The sequence below is a fragment of the Drosophila innubila genome, chromosome X, assembly GCF_004354385.1.
Source record: "Drosophila innubila isolate TH190305 chromosome X, UK_Dinn_1.0, whole genome shotgun sequence".
NCBI lineage: Eukaryota > Metazoa > Arthropoda > Insecta > Diptera > Drosophilidae > Drosophila > Drosophila innubila.
This window is the reverse complement of record NC_047626.1, coordinates 32734388-32753321: the sequence shown is the minus strand read 5'-3', so window position 1 is coordinate 32753321 and position 18934 is coordinate 32734388. Positions and strand designations below refer to the sequence as shown.

The 18934-nt window shown below is 32.7% G+C and overlaps 2 long non-coding RNA genes across 3 annotated transcripts; one reads left to right on the top strand and one right to left on the bottom strand.

The window, feature by feature from the left end:
* Nucleotides 1–8749: 8749 nt before the first annotated feature.
* On the bottom strand, nucleotides 8750–18574 carry LOC117788034. Of its 2 annotated transcripts, XR_004617715.1 has the most exons (4): nucleotides 18359–18574; nucleotides 9276–9294; nucleotides 9075–9215; nucleotides 8750–9014 (listed from the first exon to the last, which is right to left on the bottom strand). It is a non-coding gene; the product is annotated as an uncharacterized LOC117788034 (long non-coding RNA). The 2 variants fall into 2 exon arrangements; XR_004617716.1 differs by lacking the exon at nucleotides 9276–9294 and having other exon boundaries at nucleotides 8816–9014.
* Nucleotides 10855–11436, top strand: LOC117788043. Its single transcript, XR_004617719.1, has 4 exons — nucleotides 10855–10943; nucleotides 11031–11115; nucleotides 11187–11286; nucleotides 11346–11436. It is a non-coding gene; the product is annotated as an uncharacterized LOC117788043 (long non-coding RNA).
* Nucleotides 18575–18934: the final 360 nt, after the last annotated feature.

The following is an 18934-nucleotide window of genomic DNA, read 5'->3' as shown; positions in this document are numbered from 1 at the left end:
TTTTAATTTATTTTTGCAAAGCTGCATTAATTGAGCTTCGTTTAAGATATGATTCAATAAAATCTATGGAGAACCGGCAGTATAATAAAATTTTATACTTTACAACAAAATTTAAAAAAAAAACTTAAGAAAATAACATATCCTTTAATCACAAATTAATAGCTTTTTAACTACTGGCTTAAATTTTGGACTGCGTATAGATGAATTAGAGATATATTCATTAGCTTTTAGGAAAAGTAAAGCTTTTGAAAATCGGTTTTGGCATTCTCGAGTAAAAGACAAAAGTGGGCGCACCTCTAAAAAACGGCAAGAAAAAAATCCAAATTTATAATTTTCTAAATTTCGTCGTTTTGGGCCTCATATCTACCAAAAAAATTCGATTTGGTTCAATTCAGTTTTGGGCTGTTGCCTAGTGTAATCCTTCAAATTATTGACTACTGACGAAGCCGTTTCATCTCGACTCGCTTTGCATTTCTGTCGATAAGAATTTCGTTGTCTTTTCTGACGACTCGACAGATTTTTGGAGGATATGTCAGTGTAAATTTGCACGCTTGGGTGCGAAGGTAAATACGGGAGTCTTGGAAACCATTTGCTTGCGTGCTTTGGTCGGCTACGCAACCGTTTTTGGTCGGCTACGCACGCACTGTGGAGTTTTTTGAAGCATTACATGCCGGTCTATATGTATCAGAGTTCCGACATCCATAACAGAAAACTCTACGCTCCCTAGTGCAGTCTTGATACCGATGCCCTTGGCCACCACGCTTCCAACACAACAAAGAAACGGCTGCCAATCTAACTCCTCTTCTTCTTCGGGTTCATACACATCTTCATTATCGATAGGAGACGTTAGTGCTTGCCCCATTCTCCTGGGTGGTAAACGTGCAACAATTGCACTAGGTTTTGAAACCGATCGAATAAAACGATCTCGAGCTCGCACGATGTGGCGCCATTGAGCTATGTTACTGATGGTCATATTTCTGTCAAGAGATTTTCCCTAAGAATATCGAGAGTTAAAGTTTCGGAAAGCGGCTTCAAAAGCTTGTCGGATAAGGACACAGTAGCTTCATAAAGTGTATCGAAGGATTCATTTTGCTTTTTTTTCCTTTAAGACATCTCAGATCGAACCTCTTAATCAGTTCTTTCATCTTTGAACTGCGCCCTCAATACTGCGCTTAGCTGCGTCCAAGTGACTATTGGTACTGTTTTGTTGTAACGCCAAAACCACTCACTAGCGCTATCCTCAAACAAATTACTGGCATAACGAGAAACTAATTCAAAGTTCCCATCCAAAGTTTGCATTGTCAGAGCCTCCACTCGATATACAAATTCGACAACTGACTTGGATGCTTGTTCCGAAAACCTTAGTTTATTTATTATTATTAGAAATTACTTGACTTATACGATCGGGTCTTAAGTCAGCTACCTGCTGAGATCCAGTTGGAGTTGGCAATATCCCATTATTCTATCCTAGACTATTTGCATTATGACCAACGGATGTTACAACACTGGACAATTAAAGAAATTGCTCAAATGACTGTTGATCCGTATTCTGATTTGGCTATACAACTGTATTGCTTTGAGTTGGTCGATTGGAAATTCGTTGCAAACCGACTTCACTTGTTTGCGCCAACATTTGCGTTTGTTGTGGTATGCATTAGCTAGTGCGGTGCTTGTTGAATACTCATAGTATTGCCATCGTCTCGATTCCCTAACTCTTCTGTAGCTGCACAATCGGCTCCAGGCTCAACGTTTTGTTGTTGAGTTGTGGCCTCAGCTTGCTTCTTTGTTTTAGACCTAGTCTGTGTATCATTCATTATTGTCAAAGATTGAGTTGCTGCCACTTCTTCAGCCAAATTGCTATTCGATGATCTTACTGATCTTTGGCAAACAGGGCAAGTTTTCCGATTACCACACCTTGCAGTAAAACACACCCGATGAAACGTATGATTGCAGCTTGTGATCACTTATTGAGCTTTGTACTCGATCTGCTGTACACAAATACAGCATACCTCTTCAGTGTCTGCGAATTGATCTAAGTCCTCACAGCTGTGCCTTACATTCATGGTACTGATAAACTGATAGTTAATTTATTTAATTCTATGTTATTTTTATATAACTATTCCTTATTTATTCTTAAAGAAGAATGCAGCAGCGACTGAATTTAATGTATTAATCAACAAATCATTAACTACTGAAAGACGTACAACACCTTTATAATACCTGTTGCCTCTAACACGCAAGAAGAAGATAACACAAAGTTCGATAGAGTATCTACCATATTTAACTGGTGACTCAAGGCAGTTTATAGCCCGCCGCTCGTATCCGATTAATTAAACTGATATATTGATCGAAAAGGTTTTAATCACTCCAGCGCTTGTCACCTATTGCAGAATCTTCAGTTGATTTTTCATTTATCAACCGGTTCCTTTCATTTACATATGCAAATTTAACTTGGAAGTAGATCTGGTCCAAAATTTCTCCTGATACTCTAAGGACCGTTTTCTCATCTTGCTATCAACCTTACCGTGCAGACAAATTGGCTTTCAAGGGAACTTTGATTTTCTTGTCAAAAATTTAGTTGCAGGCTGGCTATAAGTTACAGGGCAGGTCATCCAAACTTTAAGGGCTTAACATTCGCCAACTACGAATATTTCGGTGTAGCTAAGGCAACGCCATATAGTGTATCAATTATTGCATGCCTTTAGGAGCCTGAATTTTTTGTCATCATTTATCCTAATTTATTACAGCGATGTATATCTGATATTAATGAGAATAAGCAAAATAATAGCTAAAAATTACAAGAAACATTATTTAATAACAAAAGAGTTCTTTATTAAAAAATGTGCGTGTTATATATTTGCGATTTGCATTTGACATCGGTGGCGTGGAAAAAATTTGAAAGGCTCTTGAATTACTCCATCATTATGGTGGTCTGTCCGCCAAATTTGGTTGCTCTAGCTCTTAAAAAATTTCAGGATTTTAAATTTAGCGCCGAATTTCCCGACAAGCGTTGCTCATTTTTAAAAAGTGTGACCCTTTTCGTGGAACCGAGCTGCCAACTTAGTCACAATTCTAAATGTTAGATTAAAATCAGGGCTGGGAATACTGATTAAATTTTTTTTCGATTAAATATTTTTACTTAGTTGAATGTTCCCAGCGAAAAATAAATATTTTATAAATTTAGTTGAATATTCAAGTCTACACTAAATTACTTTGAAAATGCTTCAATCCTGTCACAAATTCTTTTTGTATCAATTGTACTTTTAGTTGAAATTTTCCAGTTGACATTTAAAATGCTTGATATTCAAGCTTACAGTAAATTATTACTGGCACTGGTTTATATTCCAGCACCAGCAAATGTTTATTTATTTATTTCCCTTCCAGTACAATTTTACTTGACATTTTTTCAAAGCATTAAAAAATTACTTAATTAAGCAAATATTTACTTGACATATATATAACTATATATATTTTTAATTAGTGCTGTAATATGGTAAATATCTCCATTGATCATTACTTTGTCAACCAAATTTATAAAATATTTATTTTTCTCTTGAAAAATTCCAGTATTTAAAAATTTATTTATTTATTAGTTAGCAGGTGCTGATTAAAATTTCTAATCAGTATTCCCAGCCCTGATTAAAATCAAGATAAGAGAACGAAAAAAGTTAACTCCCACATTTAGGGTAAAGTTCCCTATGGGTAAAGTAGGCTTTAAAATTATGATGAGAAAACGGTCCTAAATAGGTCTAAATATCATTAAAAACACTTGTTCATTTCTATTATGATGACTTTATAGTGCGATGACGTTGTTCTTGGCCACGTACCATCATTTCAAACCTACGAAACATTATTTAGCTCTCGTATTTTTTTCCAATGAGTCCAGAAGAACTGTCAATTCTTTTCCTGTTAAATACTCAGCGTCAGGACGTAAATCAGGTCCACTATACCTTATCCAGCCGATGTACAAACATTATTAGTACACATGTGACAGATAGATTTCCGTAAGAACTACATTCAATTAAAGAAAATTAAGCATCTCAAATCGAACTCTAAACAAATATTTATGCAAATAGTGCTCGATATATATATGTTATTAATTGTATAACGTGAACGAAAAATACACGATAATATAAGTAGCTATAAATTTAGAGAAAGGCATATTACACTAATATAGGCATGACTTGCAATTTGTTTTCTTCTACATTCTATATTTTCAATTTTTTTTTTTTATTTTACTTTAATGGCATATTTTGTTTCATTTCATATCTTATTTTTTTTACCCTGAGCCCATTGAAAATGGGCAAAAAAGGGTATAATGTATTTGGCAGAATGTATGTAACAGGCCGAAGGAGGGGTGGCAGACCCCATAAAGTATATATATTCTTGATCAGGATCAACAGCCGAGTCGATCTAGCCCTGTCCGTCTGTCTGTCCGTCTGTTTGAACGCGTCGATCTCAGATACTATAAGTGCTAGAGACTTCAAATTTGGAATGCAGGTCTGCGAATACCATACTCAGATTTGAACAATGCCAATTTTCGCTTTTATTTTATTAATTTATATTTTTATTTCAAACTTTTAGATTAAACTTAATTTTGTTCGTCACAAAATTGGATATCAGAAATTTTGGGGCTAGTAATGGTCACTTAGAAATATACGTTTGAAATATACGTTTGATTTGTGAAAATTTCCGGAGACGTGCGCTCAGTTGGACGGACGAAAAAGAAAGAACGGAAGCTGGGCTCAAGAAGAAGGCCTTTAGTCAAAACTACTAGTCTTAAGTTTGACACTAGGGTCGTCTGCTGTCTAACTATAGCATAATTACCATAATGACTCTGCGACTGTGATTATTTCTATATCGTTATTTCCTACCAGTAACATTTTCATTATATGTTAACGATAACATTTTTGTTTATCGCTTGATTTTCAGAAGGTACCCAAAAAAAAATGGGTACTGACTTATGCTGGGCACCCAAAAAATGGGTACTAGTTCGTACTCTCTTTGTGCGCTTACTTTGCGAGCGGCTTGCATATAAACGTATATATGATGTCGCGCTTGCAAGCTCAATATGCGATGTTAGCTTCGACATTTGACCTCATAATCACATCAAAATTTTGGTCATTGAATATATCGATTTTCGGGAAAATATTTCTTTGCTTTTTCAATTCAAATAATAGTGGAACCGAATGCTCTCGGATACGTACGGCAAGGCTGCTCTTAGTGAAAGAAAATGTCGCAAATGGTTTTTACACTTCAAGATTGGTGATTTTGACGTTGATGAACTAACATTCATGGCGTAAAGGTCACGCTCTGCATTTGGTTGACCAGGTTGGTGTTATAATTAATATGCTGCCGAATCCAAGTAAAAACATCACAGGGGATCGAAATCGAACGCAATTGATGTGTTTCTAAAGGAAAAGCGGCTAAAATCCCAAAAAAAAGACACGATAAAGTCATTATCCATCATAAAAACTTTCGACCCCTCGTCGCAAAAGTCAAAAAATACTTGGAAAAGGTGAAATGGGAGATCTGACTCTACCCGCTGTACTCTCCAGACATGGCTCCATCTGACTACCACATTTTCCGATCGATGGCACACAGTCTAGCTTACGAGCACTTCCGCAGTTATGAAGAAGTAAAAAATTGGATTGATTCTTGGATCGACTAGCAGGATGAGCAGTTTAGTAGTAGTAGTAGCTGGCAACGGCCAGTATTTTAAATAGCATGTATACAACCATTTTTTTACAATAAAGCCCAAAAGTTAGAAAAAAAAAGAACGGCACGAGCAAAGTTGTACACCTAATATAACATAAAAATCATAAAATAATAGGTTATCTTAAGACTAATTTAGACTATTATAAAATTATATTTATTTAAAAATCAAGAAAAATTATATACAAAAAAAAAAATATATTTTTTTGCACATATAGTAATTGAACCAAGGTTCGAACCCAAACCTTGGGTTTAGGAGGCATATTAACCGGTTTTCGAACCGAATCTAAGTCTTGCTCTATGGTTCGAACCGAACCTTTACCAAAACTTTGGTGGTTTGCAGCCTTGGTGGTAACTGTAATTTGGAGTGGATTTCCAAATAAGCTTATTGCCAAGTTATATTTATTGTAAAAGCTGCGATTATGTAAAGCTTCCAATGGAGCTTTAACAGGACTGTTAGGGCGCTGCCAACAGAACAGCCGCTACCAACTTGTTGTGGATTAATGCTTGTGGGAGCCAAGTTTGTTGCAAATTCAAATTCATTCGTCAACAGACTCTCGTGCGATTCGGTTCAGCTAGTGTCCCACTTCGGCAACATCTTTAGCATTAGCATTAACATCAGTGGCAGTGAGTGAATTTCACGTCAAGGCGACAGCAACAGACACTTGAGGCGCGTAGCGTACGCATAACGGATTGAACTTGTATATACGTGAGTTTGTGTGTTTGCTTGATTGTTCGTCGTTTTTTTTTTACTGTGCCAAAGTTTTTACCTCGGTAGGCGTGCTGACCAAATTGCCCTACTGGAAAGTTCTGAATTCCTTATTGAAAACGGATGAAACCCGTTCATTTCCTATATGTGGTAATATTTAGTTTGAATCTGTCAATAATCTAAGAGATATCTGGAATAAGGTGTGACATATAATCCCCAAACAAAAAAAAAAAACATCAACAGTAAAGCAAATCATAAAAAAGGTGAGTGTTAAGACCTAAATTAGAATTTGATTACGATACAAGCAATATTAACAACCAAATTTCTTAAATTACCTAATTAAACGAGAATGATAAAATATTATAGCATATACATTATATATAAGCATAATTAAAAAAATGTTTACAATTTTGGACAGAATATGTTTTAAAAACATTTATCAATATATGTATGTATTTATGAATAGACCACAACTTTGAGTTACCTAACTTAGCAATTTCGAAATGTATAATAATGATAAAATGTAATATATATTGTAAGATTGTCCTAAAAAAAAAACCGTAAATGTTATAAATATAACAAAATGTTTTTTAATATTTATAACACATATGTACAATGTACAATTTTGTTCGTCTTGAAAATTTTTGATTTTTAATGTTATTGTTATTTGATTGAAATCGACAAAAAATATCAAAAACCAATATAACCTCGATTTTATTTGAACATAAATATGCGGTTAAAATTTATACTTTATTAATGTTCCTGCAGGATTATGTTAATAACAATGTACTGCTCAACTGCCGTTTTTCTCAAACAATTTTCGAGCAACTTAACTTAATTGCCTTCGCAGATAATAAATCATTCTCTTTGCCCGTGTTCTCTTGATTTGTCAGACGCCAGTGTCGAGCTTAGTTTCCAATGACAGACAGATGAGTAACTTTATGAGCAGAGTAACGACATCTCTTTTCTTAACCTTAGTTGGCCTTAGATGCTGGCTGCTCGTTTAATTTTTTTATTCTCTTTTTGCGACGCTATCTGTTTCTTGCTAATTAACTGGGCTGCTTGTCGCCGAGCACTACCAGGATAATTGCGCTAGAGCGATGAAAAGAGACAGATACGGAAAGATATATGTATATGGAGACCAATCGATTTGAATTTCTTTGGAATTTGAAAAACTCATTAAAATGTTTTGCAAGCGTTCCCTTTTTCGTCGCAAAGCCACAAGCCCCTAACACACAAAATGTAAAGAATCAGAAAAAACAACGACAACAAAAACAGTCAGCGACAATTGGTTTTGGGCGATGGACTGCGGTGTTCTTGATGATTTTTGGGTAAGGGGGGGAATGGTGCAGTGAGTATTTTACTAAGCCGAGTAAATTCAATGGTTTGTTCTCCTGATTAGGAACTGACAACGGACTTGTGAGAAGCAAACGGCAGCAAATTCCATTCCTTTGATAACCCAACTAGGTGGATGTAAAATTTAAATAACATTTTTGTTTGACAACGTTTATTTACAATGTGGAAGCCAGTTTGTGCTTATGGTGTTGTTGTTGATGTTGTGTGTATTCATAAATACGTGTATATATAGCTCAAATATGTTTGTGTGTACATTGTGTACGTACACTGATAAAAAAGTTGCGTTGTAAAATTCAATGTATTCATATTAACTTTCGAGACTACCACATTCATATTAGAATCAACTATAAAACACTTAGATTTAAATAAAAGCATGCTAACGTATTGTAGTTAACATAAAAATATTTAGATCAATGTTTAAATTTGATGATTTTAATTTTTTCATATTTATTTATTTATTATTAATGTTGTTTTTTAATATGTGCATATCTAAAATAGCAATATTAAATTAAATATGATTTGTAATAATTTTTAATACTTTATGTGCTAAAATAATGTTTTTTTTATATTTGATTCAAATAAATGGTGGGTAATGGGAACGAAAATTCATATGTATGTATGTATGTACATATATATGTACATATGTAGTCTAAAGACAATTCTGTTTGCAGGGGCGAAATGTGGCATGGTAAAAATTTGATTCAGACTTGATCTAGGTGGGTTTACTAGAAGTCTGTGTGGCATGTATGTACATATGTACCCTTCAGTTCTGTTCAGACCCACTGCAGGCATGAAAGCAGAGGTGAAATGGCATGGTCAGGCCTGAAATCCTTAATGCCAACGCGGGCTTTCGAGGCATGAATTTAGCACAGGCATGTCGTACGACGGCATGACCATCGTTGCTCCTTGGCTTCTCTCTCAGGCCTGACTCAGACCTGCAATTTAAGATCTGTGGCAGACCTGCATTTTCAGATCTGTGGCAGACCTTAGGCAGGCCTAAAAATAAATTTTGATAGCTGGATTAATTAAAATTGAATTAAAGTTTACTTAGTTCCTTAATTAATTCATTTTTTTTATGTTGTTTTTTTTTTTAAATTATTGTTATTTACATTTTTGGTATTATCGTTCTTGATTGCTTAATCCAAATGAGACTTGAATATTCTATTCTTCTAACGTGACAGTGTATAACGCACCTGCTTCAGTTGATCAACATCAGGCATGAATGAAATGCTTTCTGAAATATTATTTTTTTTTATATAAAATGTTAAATCATTTGTAAGAATTATAAACTTACTTAAAAAATTTGGGATTTAATTAAGGGTCTTTTTCTCTGAACTTCATTCACATTTACCTTATTCAATATAGCATTGCCCAGTACGTTTCTTAACTGCTTCTTGGCCCCATCGGGAATCATTAGAATGGGCATGACTTAAATCTATTGTAAAAAATTTAACATTTAAATGAAATACAAATTATAAATTTAATGTACACATACATCCTTTGTGTTTTCCGAGCTGGACGTGTAGAGTGCGAAAAATTAAAAAGTGTTTGATTAAAATTGATATAACAAATAAATTAAAGAATAAATAATGACAGTTGAATTTTAAAAAAATAAGTGCACAAAAACAGGTAAGTATTGAGTGTTGTGTTTAGTGCAGTCAAGGGCGTAGGCAGCGGGGATGCCTCTCCTACACTCTGGCTTACAAAATTTTAACTTCCAAAATCCATTCAGATTGGTATCACATCACAAAATAAAATTGAAGCTCTGGATCTTTTATTGATTGAAAGTTGTCAAGTATGAATTCCAACAGTGGTACTATTCACAAAATTATATGAAGTGTCGAGCTCTAATTTTTCACACCAATTTGCGGGCACACAAAGATGAGTTATCTTCATTGTTGGTATATTTGGTAAAAAAAAATTAATTTAAAATATATTTAATGCCCTTTTGTTAAATTTAAAAAACAACGTAATTTACTTTTATAGTTTTTACATTTAACAGCAATCATTGTTGATTTCTAGGGTCTCGACAACGCCATTTTTGTGCTGTAAATTCATTTTTTTAAGTATCTTGTATGCTGAGGCACAAGAAAGGCTAGTTTTTTAAATAATTTTAACTTATATAAAGTTTAAAATGACTACAAAGACTAATTGAACTACGAAGCTATATTGCTCATAGGAAAGTGTGATCTAAAAATCTCTAAAAGTAACCCAAAAGGTGTTGTTTCTGAAAGTATGCAAGCCATGCTTTCAAATAACAAAAATATTTTGAAGAGATTAAGGTATTAAGGTATTTTTGAAAATTGAATGAAATGTATTTTAAATTAATTTATTAATTATAGAAAACATACCGAAAATAATAATAAATATGACTCGTAAATTTGTAAACAGTTTGTTAAAAATCTCTAGAGGTTTTAGGCAGGGCTTGTGGTGATATTATAAAAAAAAAAATGTTTTGACCCCCCTTCGCTCAAAGCTGCCTACGCCCTTGAGTGCAGTGTTTAGTGTCATGACAAAAAAAAAACAGGCAGAAACAAACGTACAATGTATGTATGTATGTATGCATGTGTACGAGCAGAGAACGCAAAAAATTCTTTATGTCTCGCTCGCACCCACTCTCCGTTGTTATTGTGAAATTCGTTGTATAGCAAACGCTTATGTATACAGTGTATAACAACTGAAATTAAATGACTGAAAATTGATATAACAAAGAAATATAAATTATTTAATTTATATTACGATCATTGATAACTATTTTTATAATTTGTAGTAAAAATTTAAATAGATATAAATGCTTAAATCATTTCGATCACTGGCGAAATATTTTTTGACAGACGGTACATATGCATACAGACATGAGTACAAGAACATGTGAGAGAAATATAATTAATATAAGTTTTGCATTTGCAAACTTTTTTCTACAGATTATGCAATTTATTCGGATAGTAGGTAATAACAACAATGATGACCCCATTCAGAAATTAAGGAATCTTTTGACGATTTGGATTGAAAGTTGCATGAATAGTTTCAGTTTTTGCTGTTAATCAACTTAGTGTTTTTTTTTTTTCTGTTATAGCCCGTGGGATATGTGTTTGTTGGCTAATAAAAAACTCACATTGCCCTCAGAGCATAATTTAGACACCAATTATGGTGAAAGACAATGGTAAGTAATATAATTGTAGTTAATTCCAACAATTCGAACACCTGCTTCATGTATATTATATGGTTTTTTTTTTATACTTTTCTATAGTGACCTATCGACGATGACAAGTTATCCGACGACCCCAAGAATTTGAGCTGGGTTAAGAGATACCCATCAATTTCGCTAGCAATTGGTAAGGAAATATATACATTTACTGTGCTAAACATTTATTACAATTATTTTTTCTTTATTTATTCACTGCAGGATGTGAACTCAAAATGGCAGAAACTTTCCCATAGAAGCCAGGTTAACTTTGATTGGTCAGCTCCCTTGGCTTAGAATACTTGGCTTGCAGAAACAAATGGTGATTTAATTTTCAAATATTGGCTTTTTATTTTATTAATTATATTTTTTTTACAATAGATGCGTCGGACTATCCCACTTCAACAGCAGTAGAGTTCTTCGCTACGCTTTAGTTATACTTGAAAGATTGTGCTATAAGCGAATAAATGACACGCCTCGACCTCAGGTTCCTGTCCCTTTTTTCAAATTTGTACATTTAACAAACTATTTGTATTATTTGTTTTTTTTTTTTTGAATAAATCAAAAAAAATCGAAAAGTATATTGAACTCTGTTTTATTCCAGTACAAAAATATTTAAATTAAATATGTACCATATTTAATTCATCAAATATATACATATTTAATTTAAAGCTGAATAATAGTAGTATTAAATATGAAAAAACTTAATTCTTAATATGATACATATTTAATTTTAATATGGATACTATTTAATATTAATGTCATTCACATTTGAATATAATATGAAAAATATTAACTTTAATTATGAAAATGTTGGATTTAAATATGATAGATATTTGAATGAAATATATTTTTTACTTAATTTAATAATGACAAGGGGGCTCGCCTCCTTCTCGCATCGCTCGCGGTGGGGTACGGCTACAGTTGAGCACGCTCGACAAAACCTAGTTAAATGCATATTTTATCAGTTTGATTGAAATATCTCAAAGAACAAAACTTTAAGACTTAATTTTCGATTGAGCGTCTCTATTGTAGCTAATTGATATAGTAGACCGATTTTATCCTAATTTCAGGTCAGGATGTATAATACCAGCCCTGATGCATATTCTATCAGTTTGGTTCTGATATCTCAACAAACAAAATACTTTTCCATACTAAAACTTTATTTTCGATGTATATTTCCTATGCCAGCTATATGATATAGTGGTCCAATCCAAAAATAAAAACAAACTTGATCTGCCTATGGTAGCCAAGAACCTACATACCAAGTTTGAAGTCTCTAGCTTTTATGGTTTTTGAGATCGACTCGTTCAAACCGACGGACATGGCTCAATCGACTCGGCCCATTTTGCCCATTTTAAATGGGCTCAGGGTATAAAAATAATATAATGTATTATGAAACGTATTTGTATTTAATATGGTTTAATATTTAAATTAATTATGATATCACTGTAATATTAATATATTCATATTAAAACAGAGATTTTAGTGTACACACTTTAAATCAACTACAAACATATGTGGTAATAAATCATTCGTAAAAATATTTGAATCAAAGTGCATATACATAGTTAGATTTACGTTGTTTTTTGTCTCTGTGTAGTGAAAATTTAATTTTTAATTTTTAAGCATTTGGGCCTCACGCCTCACTACAGCTGAAAGCTGAGAACGGAGCTGAAAGCTGAGAGAAAAAAAAAATAAAACGCACTGCACTCATGCAAGTGCGCACATTGAAGCGTTCAGTTCTTCTCGGTTTTATTAACCAAACATGTTTGATTTTATATAGTGAGCGCGTAGTTCAGGGGTGCTCAAAACTGCCTTATGGATGTGCACGCACCAATACAAATAAAATAAATCGCACGCACACATGAAACTTAATTTTCTTTTGTTTCAATGTGTACACTGGAAAAAAAATTGAAACATGTTTCTTCAAGTGAAAAAATGAAATTACAAATGAAAAAATTCGAAAAAAAATACATGCGTAAGACAATTCACAACAAAGTGAAGTTTTTCGTTTTCAGTGTATACGAAACAAAAAAGCAACAACAAATTACATTCGGATTAGCGACGAGTCACTCATGCAACAACAAATTCTATGAAATTGTTGTTGCTGAGCTCGGCAACAAGTCAGAAAATTAAAAGAAAGAGAGCGATTGCGTAAAATTGTTTTTGTTTTGAAAGGATCGAAAGAGACGGAAAACAAAAAGATAAAAATTGTTTGTGTAAATTATCAATTTGCACTAGGAGTCTACTAATGTGTAAGCTCACACACTTCCATAGGCTATGCGCACAACAAAAGCTAACAAAATTTTAAGTTCTAAAATCCATTCAGATTGGTATCACATCACATAAAATAACAAAATAAAATTAAAACTCTGGATTTTTCACTGATTGAAAGTTGTTAAGTAGGTATTCCAACAGTGGTACTACTCATGAAATTATATAAAAGAAACATAAGTGTCTGAGCTCTAATTTTTTGGCCCGATTTGCGGGTGCACAAAGATAGGTTATCTTCCTTATTGATATATTTGGTACAAAAAAATTAAGTTAAAATATATTTAATGCCCTTTAGTTAAATTTAACAAAACAATTTAATTTAATTTTATAATTTTGATATTGAAAAGTAATCTTGGTTTACTTCTAGGGCCTCGACAACGTTTTTTTTTTGTGCATTTGGACTGTAAAAAATTTGTAAAGCATACCTGTATAATAGGGTGAGTCAATTTGTATTGAGTAAAAAAAAATTAATTTTCTTTCAAAAGCTCTATTTTGATTTTAGACCCATAGTTTATTTGCCAAATAAAATTTTCTTAGAATTCGTCGTAGCTATCGAATTTGACAACCGTTTTGTCGGAAAAAAAATGACCCACTCTACTGTATAATCTTATTTTTATGGATCTTGTATGCTGAGTGCGCAAGAAAGGCTAGTCTCCAAAATAATTTTAACTTATATGAAGCTTGAAATGACTACAAAGACTAATTTAACTGCGAAGTTATATTGCTCATAGGAATGTGTGCTCTACAAATCTCTTAAAGCAACCCAAAAGGTGGTGTTTCTGAAACTATGCAAGAAATGCTATCAAATAACAAAAATATATTGAAGAGTTAAAGAAAATTTTAAATTTATTAATGTAATTTAAAGTAATTTTAATACTGAATGAAATGTATTTTGAACTAATTTATTAATTATATAAAACATTTCTAGAATAACATTTATGTATCTCGGAAATTTTTAAACCGTTGTTTCAAAATTATTTCTCTTAGAAATCTCTAGAGGTTTGTGGCAAGATTTGTGGTGAAATTATAAAAAAAATTGTTTGCCACTTTTTACATTTCAATATGAAAATGGGCATTTCCACAGAAATGTCCACCAGGACTGAAAAATTAAAAGTCATTCAACATTTTTTTTTAACGTTTTGTATTATAAAGAAATATTCAAATTTTATTTAATTAAGGAGAACGCGTCGTTTCTTAGATGCATTGACGAGAATTCAAACTCTAAAGTTGAAGGTGTTTTGTTCAGCTTTGTTCATTTCTAAGAGCATCTTTTCTTTAAAGCTAAATTTTATAAGAATAATAATGTACGTGAACTCTTATAGCAAACAATTTTATTAAAGCAAGAACTAATGACAAATAATGATATGGGGAATAGAAATATCAATTAACGGTGAAATTTTTATTTGTTTTTAATGATATTTCAAAGTACTGTCACGTCATCGAAAAAGTTTTTCATCTCTTTACAAATTCGCCGATGATCGCAAGTAAATATAATAAGCAATTGGGTCATAAAATAGATAAACAATTTTCTATTTCATTTCAAAAGTGTGAAACTCACGTCATGAGGAAAAAAATCTTAAAATTGATAAAAAATTCGAATTTTGCAAATTGTTCTCTAAAAACATTTTCAAGTTTCTAATGTATAAGCTATATAAATCTTCCAAAAAAAAAACCTCAGGCAGTTTGAAGCCGTTCGGCACGCCGAAGATTTGAGGCGTCAAATTTTTGACTGGTTGTTTCAAGCTTCATAATAAAGTCAGCCAATATAGTCAGTCAAAACAAAAAAGGTTTTCGTACTAAAACGTGATTTTTGACTCATAGCTATATGATATAGTGAACCGATTTCAACCAATTTTGGTCTGACTTAAATGCAGTATCGTTAAGAGTGGTTGAGATATCTCAAAAAATAAAAATGTTTTTCATACCAAAAAATGATTTTCGACCGGCAGCTTTATAATATAATAAACCGATTTGAACCAACTTCGGTAAGGATCAATAGGACTGACTTATATGCATTAACTGTCAAAATGGTTGACATATTTAAAAAAAAAAAAGTTTTTTGTACCAAAACGTGGTTTTCGACCGATTGTTGCTATGGCAGCTATATGTTGTAGTGAACCGATTTGAACCAATTTTAGTCGGGAAGTATAAGTCTGACATAAATGCATTATCTGAAAGATTAGCTTAGATATAAAAAAAAAAAAATTCTCATTTTGCGTTGCAAAAATCATATCCTACACAGGGCGATTGGCACAATGCACTAGGGGCAAAAAGTCCGAAAATTGTGCATAAAGTATTTTTTTTATATTTTAAATACTCAAAATTGAATGTGTTTTCCAATTATGCATACTCAAGAGAAAATAAAACTGTTCCGAAAAAATTTTTAAAGCGTGCGGTTTGAAATTGCCGCGCAAACAAAGTCAGCTTACTAAATGCATGTCTGACCTATCGAAATGCAGCCGTGAATGTCGATGAACTTTGCGCGTTTGTTGTGGCTTTTTCTTTAAAGTGAAGACAATTTGGAAATATGGCAAATAATCGTACAGGTATCTAGACTCAACGTTGTATGTTATTTTTTGTATGTTCTGTATGTTTTGTCGCGTATCGTCAATTGTTGTTGGAGTATTTTTACAGCTGAAATTTAACAAGTTTAATAGTGTTCTGTGGTGTGTAACTTATTTGCCGCGCGCGCTTGCGAGCAACTAAAACTGGTATGTTTTTCGCAAAAGTATATAGAATACGGTGTTAATAATATTCTTTGCCCGTTTTTGTCCGTTTTCGACAAAAATGACATATTGCTGCCGAATATGAGTTTCGCCGCTTAACACTGCTGGAGATTTGGGACAACAATGGACGCGTCGACTCTGCCGCAACGAAGTGGATGTTGGAGAAAATGAAAATAAGTCAACTCAGCAACTCACACGTTAATCAAATTGAGCAAAAAGTTTGCAGTTTTATCAAGAATATTAAGAAATATTTGCCTAAACGTGTCCTATAGGCTTAAAATTCAAAAGTGGCACATCACCCAGTCTAACAAAATCGAAATGATGGCTCGGAAAAAGGAAATTCAGGAAATGATGTGGACTCAAATGGGTCTACATGTAAGCATTCCCAAACAAAACGGAAGTGGGAATAGTAATGATGGAAACACGGCTAGAAGAGCATTCGCGAATTACCAATTATTTTCCTCAATTACAAGCTTTGATCAAAACATTTTATACAATTTGTATGTAGTTTTGATCACAATTTCAAGCGAGCTTTCTATTGATGTTGATAAATTCAAAGCATTTTGTGAGGATACATTTTTATTATATGTTAATATTTATCCTTGGTAGCCAATGTCACCGACGGTACATAAAATATTAATACACGGCTGGCAAATAATAAACTCCTCTTTGGTTCCGGTTGGATGTTTACGAGAAAATGCTTCAGAAACAAGGAACAAGTACTATAAAAACGAAAGGAAGTCACATGCCCGAAAAAATTGCGGCTTAAACAATATGACTGATGTTTTTTTATAGAGCTATGGATTCTTCTGATCTATTAATATCCAGTATATGCTTAAATGGAAGGCAAAAGAAATTAAAAAAAAAAAAACCCTTCCGGCAGAAGTAATAAATCTTTTAAAATGCCCACCTCCCCCGAGCTATGAATCAATCACGTCAGAAATAGAAAATGAAGATTTGGACTCCGCTGATGATTATTTAGAAATTGCCTTAGATGATGAAGAATAGCAAAAAAAAAATTTTTTTTACTTGGGTGTGGGCGGATTGGTTGAAGGAGTAGTTTTATTGCAAAACAGAAATAAACCTAAATTCTATATTAATATTTTACATTTTTGTGCCAAATTTGAACGCTCTAGCTTTAAAATTAGACTTTATGCAAAAATTTCGGACTTTTTGCCCACAGTGCTTTGTAGCAGACAGCTTTTGCGCGGCAGAAATATTCAGGGTTGCCAGAAATTTGTTCGTATAATAGCTTTTGCGTTGCAGTCATAACCAGTGATGCCAGGAAGCTTTTTTTGGTAGCATTGTTGGCAGTTATAAGTTAAAAGAATTATATTGTTCTTCACCTATTTTCTATTATTTATTTTTATTATTAGTGAAACCTCGTGAAGAGGTTTTTTTTTTGGAAGATATTGAATAATATAAAATATATTGATATAAAAAAATGTTTTTTTCATTGTCAGTCCGGGGACTTTTTGAACGATCTATACAATATTCAGCTTGTTAAACAATTAAAGCCCAGTGACTATCAGTTGAGTCGTAAGTTATTTATTTCGCCACCTCTAAAAAACGGCAAGAAAGAAAAGCCAAATTTTAAAAAAATTTTTTGGGGCCCCATATCTATTCAAAAAAGTGGGTTTGATTTAATTCCAAAGAAAAAAGTCAAAATTTGTTGCCTAGTGTTATTAGCCAATACTTTAATCGGTCCCTATTTCCTTTGATATTAGGAAGAAGCTGCCGTTATCTTGATGATATTTTATTTCTAAAAATTACAGAGCTTATTCCATTGAATTTGTGAAACTTAATTTTGATGAAGTGGTTTTTTACGAAATATCGTGTGATCTTTTTTAAAAAATAGTTGCATTGAATATCTTTCAAAACAAAGTAAAAATTGAATTCAATCAATTTTCGTTGTCTTATTCAAATTTAATTTCGGACACTTTAAAAAAAAACCGTTTACGTTTACGTTTATATTGGATTTTACTTGCCAGCTCACAATTATTCTTCACACTTTTCCAGGTTGCGCTAGAAACAAAATTAAGGTTCGATAAATGTACTTGATTGCAGCAACTTTCGTTGGTTACTTTAAGAAGTTTTAAGGGATGTTAAGGTTGTGGCGTGATGGATGGCTAGCAAACTGTTCCAAATGTATTCTACAGAATTGATTGGCTGGCCTCGGGGAACAGCATGGTGTACTTGTCGTGAGCCTATCCTGCGTATGCTTCATGCCTCTGTGTGGTTTCTATGGGCTTTTTACCATGAAACTGCATAGCAATTGTGTGTAAAATGCAACGCACACTCCCATGCGAGCTGTTCCCAAATGTGCCCATTATTACAAACTATTTTTATGCAATTCTTCTAGCTAACAATTGGCAATGTTGATTTTCTTACTTTCATTGTTGGGTTATTATTTATAATCCGGAATTCAGCTCCCAGGTGATTGTCTTCGTCAAATTCATTGTTATTAAAGAAAAGCCGCTGTAAAGGATAATTAGATATGGTTTACCGAATGCTCTTCTGTGGTGTCGTTAATGCGTCAACAATGCACAGTACAATCTCTAATTTTGCTGTACAAAAATCATATATTTTGAACCAATAAAGATTTCAATTTCAAAAATTTTAAGCCATATTTTTAAACCATTTAATAAAAAAAAATTCTTTAGCTTTAAAATGAAAATTTGCACTGTGTGATAGGCCTACTGGTTGATTCAGGATTTTCGGTCAAAGTTGAATAATATTTTCAGTTCATATTTTACATGGAAAATGAAAAAAACATTTTTTTTTTTTTGTTCCGAAATATAAATTTTAATATTTTTCATTCATTTAACAGCATTGTTTAATATATAAAAAAGTATTTTTACGCTTATTACAAAAAAAAAATAATTTTTTTTCTTTGAAAATTTGTTATGATGCCCTGTCATAGCGAAAATGTAAGTAATTGCACTGCGCTCTTCCTCTTCTTTCACC